Consider the following 7,596-nt stretch of genomic DNA (forward strand, 5'->3'; position numbering starts at 1 on the left):
TAGTCCACACAGTACTACAGGAGAGCATGGAAGTGAAACGCAGTTATCATTTTTGAACTACTCCACCATTATCCATACCATTATCTATGGATATCTCAATTCATTTAAAACTATTTCTCAGCAAACAAAAGAAAATTCTGCTAAATCAAATCAATTTTATTTTAGAGAGGACTGTCACAAAGACATTTTACAGTGTAACAGCAGGAAAACTGGGCAAAAACCGGGCCTGAACACACAAAAAGCAAGTAAGGTAAAAAATAAAATAATAAAATTTTTTAAAAACTACCAGGTGGGAAGAGAAACACTCAAATAACAGCAAGAAAAACCCTCCCAGATGGGAAGAAATCTCAGGAGGAACCCGGCTATAGAGAGAGAGGCCACTCCCTGCTGGCCCGCCCGATGTAAAGCAGAGGTAGAAAATGTGTAACAGAAAAAGTAACGGATCACAGCAAGTAATCAAATGGGCTGAGCAGGGTACAGCTGAGGTATTAAACCAGCTGATATAGTAGAAAGTACAAATGAAGGGAAGCATAATATGCAGTTCAGAGGGGGGGGGGGGGGGGGGGGGCATCTAGAGCTGCTGGTTGTGTCAAGGCCTGGGCTAAAATCAGAGGCGGGACAGGGCTGGGGCAGTCCCCGAACTCAGAAATCATGCTTGCATGTCAGACATTTCAATCATTCTTTACCTTATAAATACTGTAAATAAATGTTTCTTGTTTGCCATAGAAATTCATATAATATTGAGGCCCCATTCTTTACAGTAAAGTCCTTTTATGCACTGCTCTTCTGCAAAATATGCAAATGTACTAAGCATTTCATATTTAACTGACATGCCACCTATGATATCTACAGAGGACTCACAGAATGAAGAAAACAAGCTTGGTGGTGGATAGTTAAAATGACCGATATGCTTAAAGTATATTTCAGTTTGCTGGAATGTGTGTTTTATTGTGGAACGCATCACACATAATAAATGCAGTCAGTTTATTTCCCTGAGGGCTGTAGGTCAGGCAGCTTGATTCCAGCATGTACTGCTTTAATTGAATAAATATGAACTTCTCCTGTGTTTGAACTCTCAGCCTGTTTTTACTCCTTTTATGTTCTATAACATTTCAGTTTGACAGGGGTAGAGAATAACTCTCTTTTTATACAGATTCTCTCATCTGTATAATAATTATTAAGGTAAGAAAATCTGTATCAATGTCTCTTATCATATAGATTTAATTTGCTGCAGTATTCTTTTTCCAGGAATTGGTGCTAAAATAAGGGATGGATGTTTAAATGAAAAGAAAACAAATCTCAGAAATGGGTTAAAGTTGAAAGTCATGGGCATTGATTACTGAATGTGTAGGTAATGCATGATTTTTATGTTTAATAATAAGACTTAAAGAAATATTTTGAATAGCAATAATTAAAATGATTCAATATAAATTCACAACTCCCTTTACAAAATTAGTTGGATTCATTTTGGAGTAATTATGTGAACCCACAACAATGCTGATTAATCATTATTTTTCAATGCATGTTTGAGTCAATTGATATTTAATTAACATTTTTAAACTATATTTTTTAAATACAATGAAGTATTCATTAGGAAATCTACTATAATTGACCCAATGCTTTTTTGAATCTGTAATATTTGCAAAAATACTTAAACCAACCATGCACCCGTAAAAATATCTGTAAAATTGTTTAGTAAAGTTTAAACTTTGTTGTTTCTAAATTTACTATGACTGCAAAATTCTGTTGTCAAAGTAAATATGAATTATTATAGTTTGTGCTGGTAATCACCTCACACTGCAGATAAATACAGAAGAGGTGCTCTGTAAAAGGGCAGTAGGTTTTTGTTGTGGTGTAGATCACTGTGTATGGCTGGGGTGGCTACTTTGACTACTGGGGTAAAGGCACTCATGTCACTGTTACCCAAGGTAAGTCCTTTAAAATTATCTATATTCAATTTTACATGTTCTTTTCTTTTCAGTTTTAGCACTAAAACCTGTAGCCGTTGTACTGAACCTTTATAATGGTACATTATTTTTGTGAGAATTGCAAGACCTGCCTTAGATCTCTCTCTCTCTTCTGAGTTCTGAAAGAAAGTTTTGCTGCAATAATTTCTCTGTGTGTTTTTAGGGTAATATTGTGTCTCTTTTGCTCTGTGGGCTTCATTTTTAAAATCACTAAACAAATATAATTAGATTCCATTTGGTTACTGACTTCAGCTTCACTCACTTTGTAAAGTTACAGAAAAAAGGTAGATTGACTTTCACGATAATTTTTTTTTTTGGCAGCTTAAATCATTTAGAAAGGTATTTAAGAAGCTGATGACATTTAATACAATAGCCTACATTTTTAAACATTTTTGGGGGAAGGCATATTATGACAGGAGGACAGAGTATAAATCAAATTTCAGAGCAAGTTTGTTTCCTATAGGAAACAAAAACATATTTGCTCACAAAATTTTATTTGTAAAAGATTTGTTACACGTAGAATACAACTTGTGTAAATACGAAGAATGAAACACCCACTACAACAACTGGTACTTGATTACTGGGGAAAGGGGGCATTGGTCACTGTCACATCAGGTAAGTCTGCAGTTATCTGCAGCAGGGTTCTAAATGATTTTTGTTCTGAAAATATGCTGTGGCCTTTCGTTATTCTAAAATAGAAAATGGACACGAAAATACAGAGCTGGGTTTAATGTACCAAACATTGCAAAAGGCACGCTACATCCGTTGTAGCTGAATTTTGTGCGGTTTTATTTCATGTGTGGTTCGTTTTTAGTACTTGTTAGTGATTTATGAAATTGGGGGATTTTAGCTATGTTTCATTTCAAGAATTGTACTGAAATAAATAATTGATTACTGCAGCTTTGAATTACTCGTGAACGTCCGAATAATATTCGGCAAGTTGTTTCTATCTGTGAAGCGTCTTTCAAAGGACATTAAAAGAACACAGAGAAACCATTGGGCAAAAGATCACTGTATCGCGAAACGCCGGGCACCCACCGCACGCGTATCGGCCGCGAGCGCACTACGCGCGTATTACGCGCGTAACTGAAGCGTAGTTGAAGTACTGTTATTACAACGGCAGCGGGCGACGTCGTCTCCACCAGATGCGAACGCGTCGCGTACCGGCTGCGAAGCTCGCGCGACACAAGCGAACTGAAGCGTAGTTTTTCGCTTCAGTTCTATTTTTTCGGCTTGTCGCGCGTCACGATGGCCTGTTTATACACAGAAATATGCTCTAAAATGCTAGGTATACATGCTCTGATTTATATTTCATCCTTATATTACTGGGGGTGTGTCCCTAGTTACCTCCCAGATATTTTATAAGCACCAAAAAAAAAAAAAAAAAATACAAGCCTTTTCGTTTTGTAAAAATAAATAAATAAATAACTGGAACCTGGGGAAAAGGCAAACTTAGTTTCGCTGTCTTATTTTGCGGAGGGGGTGGGGTAAATTTGAAAATACACCACAGAAAGACGTAGCCTATCGCACTTGTACTTCAAAGCTTCCGGTGTTCATGGCGTTGTGGTGTTCATATCTCTTCAATATTAAACTGTTACTGTCTTTTTCATGATTAGCTGATTTTACTAAATATTATCCTATAAATGTTTTGACGTGAATGACAAGACAACACGGGAATTCCCAATGGTTGATTACGGATTATTTATTATTACATTACATTACATTACATTCATTTGGCAGACGCTTTTATCCAAAGCGACGTACAAGAAGTGCATTTTCATGATCGTAGACAACTGCTGAACACGGGTTCAGTAAGGTACAATTACTTATTTTGTACAGCTATTTCTAGCTGAGAACAATGAACACTATCCTGGTCTAACATCTGCAAAGCCAAACTAGGCAGAAGATTAAGCTAGAGTATTAGGACAAATACAATTTACCAAGAAGTGCAGGGATGGGGCAACATGTAACAAGGAAAAAAGGGTATATTTTTTATTTTATTTTATTTATTATTTTTTTTTATATGTATATATATATATATATATATACACAGCATGGTGGTGGTTATTCTAGGTATAGTCTGAAGAGATGAGTCTTCAGGCCACGGCGGAAGATGGATAGTGAGGGGGAGGTTCGGAGAGGGACGGGGAGTTCGTTCCACCACTGGGGAGCTAGGGTGGAGAAGCTCTGTGATCCCTTTGGGCGGGTGGGAGGGGTTACAAGACGCCCTGCTGCTGCAGAGCGGAGTGGTCGAGCAGGCACATAGAATTGAGTCATGTCCTGCAAGTAGATGGGGGCTGTCCTGTTGGCGGCAGTGTAGGCAAGGGTCAGGGCTTTGAATCGGATCCTGGCAGCGACCGGTAGCCAGTGAAGCGATCGCAGCAGAGGAGTGACGTGGGAGAATTTGGGGAGGTTGTAGATGAGCCGGGCAGCTGCATTCTGAATCATCTGTAGTGGCTGTATGGCACAAGCTGGCAGGTTTGCAAGGAGAGAGTTGCAGTAATCAAGGCGAGAGGTCACCGTAGCCTGGACGAGCAGCTGGGTGGAGTGCGTCGTCAGGTATGGTCGAATCCTCCTGATGTTGTATAGGAGGAATCTGCAGGACCTTGATGTTGCCTTGATGTGCTCCTTGAGGTCCAGTTGGTCATCCAGGACCACCCCCAAGCTCTTGGCAGAGTGAGAGGCAGTCACTGTGGTGCCATCAACCGTGATTGAGAGTTCACGAAGCAAGGAGGTCTTGTGCGGGAAGAAGAGCAGCTCAGTTTTGTTGAGGTTGAGCTTCAGATGGTGGCTGGCCATCCAGGTGGAGATGTCAGTCAGGCAGGAAGAGATCTTATCATTGACCAGTGTGGCCGAGGGGGGGAAAGAAAAGAAGAGTTGTGTGTCATCTGCATAACAATGATAGGAAAAACCATGTGAATTAATGACTGAACCAAGAGATCTGGTGTATAAGGAGAACAGCAGAGGACCCAGTACAGATCCCTGCGGCACTCCCGTAACAAGTGGATGAGAAGCAGAGGCAGACCCCTTCCAGGTGACCTGGTAGGTCCTATCTGCAAGATAGGAAGCGAACCAAGACAGGGCAGTCCCGGCAATTCATTACATTACATTACATTACATTATAGGCATTTAGCAGACGCTCTTATCCAGAGCGACTTACACAACTTTTACATAGCACTTTACATTGTATCCATTTATACAGCAGGATATATACTGAAGCAATGCAGGTTAAGTACCTTGCTCAAGGGTACAACGGCAGTGTCCTTACCCGGGATTCGAACCTGCGACCTTTCGGTTACAAGCGCAGTTCCTTACCCACTGTGCCAATTCCCATCCCAGCCAAGGTGGAGAGGAGTATTTTATGGTTGACCGTGTCAAAAGCTGCAGACAGGTCAAGAAGGATCAGGACAGAGGAAAGGCGTGAGGCTCTTGCAGTGGCAAGTGCCTCCGTCACAGCTAGGAGTGCAGTCTCTGTTATTATTATGATCATTACATATTCTTCATGAAATTGGCACGCTTGTTAACCAAGCAAATAAATTAATACAGTTTGAGATTGATTGTTATGCAGGCTACGTTGCGATTTAAGTTTATGGTAATTCTTGAAAGCGTTTACTTTCTCACGTATTTACGAGTTAACGAAATATTACCAAATTAACAAACTGAAAAAGGTCTCTCACCAAAGTATTCACTTAACCCATAATCAACAGTCCTGAACAAACATAAAATACACGATGTCATCCCACTGTAGACTGCGAGAGCTACTAGGAATATATAGCTTTTACGCAAGCCTTTGCGCGACACAAACGGAACCAGTGGAGACACCCTACGCGCCGCGTCGTGCTGCTTCGCCGTGCTGCTTACGCGACGCTTACGCGACGCGTGCGGTGGGTGCCCGGCGTAAGCAGTAGCCAGTGAGATTAAAGCCAGAGACTGTGCAGGTCAGCTTCACTGACTCTCCTGGCCTATTCACTTCCTGTCCAGGCTGGCTCAGCACAATGTCTCCTTGAACACCTGTTGAGGGCAGAGATCCCCACCAGAATTTTGCAACATTTTATTGAACTTTTCAAATATGACCTGATGTAATATTTGTTTTTGTGAATTTCCTCAGAAATAAAACAAACCATGCTATCCTCTACTATTATATTATTATATTTTTACATTACATAATTAAAGATATCTGCAGTGTACCTCTGCAGTATTATTTACTATATAGGCACAGTAGCTGCTGGCAAGGCTCTGCATAGCAGAAAATAAAAAGCTGTTATTTCAAATAATGATGCACAACAAAAAAAATATAAAAATTCAATCAATCAATCAATCAATAAATCAATATTTGTATGGCGTATTTTACAGCAGTTGTCACAATACGCTTTACAGACAACCCTGGCCTAAACCCACACAGGAGCAAGCCTAAGGCAACAGTGGCAAGGAAAAACTCCCTGTGGCAGATGGGAAGAAACCTCAGAAGGAACCAGGCTCAAGGGGGAACCCGTCCTCCTCTGGTCAGCTCAGGGTGCCGACTGGTGACCAACATGTCAGTCATTTAAAATAGGCACCTGTCTTTGAAATGTTAGTATGATTTTCAAAGACAGGTGTATCATAGCAGGAATTGGATGCTAAGTGACCAAAAAAACACAATGGGCCCTCTGTATTAATATAACAGCAGTTACATTTATGCCACCTCTAGTTGCTATAGCAAATAATGTGTTTTTTAAAGCTACATGTTTACAGAATGCCATTTAAAGTGAAAGCAAGAGGGATGGTACCCTGGGAGGTCCTGGAGAGAAATTTGGAAATCAGGAACCCAAGATGGTGTTTTAAACCACCTAGTGCACATGTAGTGTCCTTTTGGGGCAACATTTGGCATTTTAAATGGTGTTCAATATTTATTAAATAAATTAATTATACTCATCTACATGTTTGACTTATTAAGCTAGTTCAATGTTTTGTGTTACATGTGTTCAGCTAATTAACTTGCTGTGTTGGCATAGCCTTGTGTTCTGGATACTCTGAGTGACTGATAGAAAAGAAACAGCCACCATGGTCACAGGCATTTCTAATAAGCACAGACCAGATTGGTCCATTTCGTTTGCTATTTAGATTAAGAAACAAACAAAAGCAGCTTCCCTCATTGATTGGGATGTTGCCATAACTCACTTCACAGTAACCCACAAATTTGCTTGTGCGTCAATGTTCATAAATAGTCTTATTTTAATGAATAAAGCCCCATGCTTCATAATCTGAGGATGTGGCTGGTCTCATGTTACCATTGGAAATGTGTCTCCTTGATTAACAGTACTGTGAGCCACAAAAACATGCGTATGCGCATTATCAAACATCTTCATTTACTGTTACAATTATTCAGCACATCTATTACAATTATGCAACATCGGACTGCACGTACCTTGATTATAATTGTTATGTTATGAAACTCCATAGCAAAGCTGGTGGAAATAGTCTTCTGTTTCATACAGCTCCAGGAGGGGGCAGCAGTGCTCCTCATAATGAATATTCTGCCCTTCTGAATTTATCTTGTTTTTCTCCTTCCTCCAACCTCGAGAGATTTAAACAAATTCAGTGCACATAATTTCCTATAAATGCCACTGAGAATTCTCCTCCAAACACAGGA

Source organism: Anguilla anguilla, chromosome 2, assembly GCF_013347855.1.
Source record: "Anguilla anguilla isolate fAngAng1 chromosome 2, fAngAng1.pri, whole genome shotgun sequence".
Classification (NCBI taxonomy): Eukaryota; Metazoa; Chordata; class Actinopteri; order Anguilliformes; family Anguillidae; genus Anguilla; species Anguilla anguilla.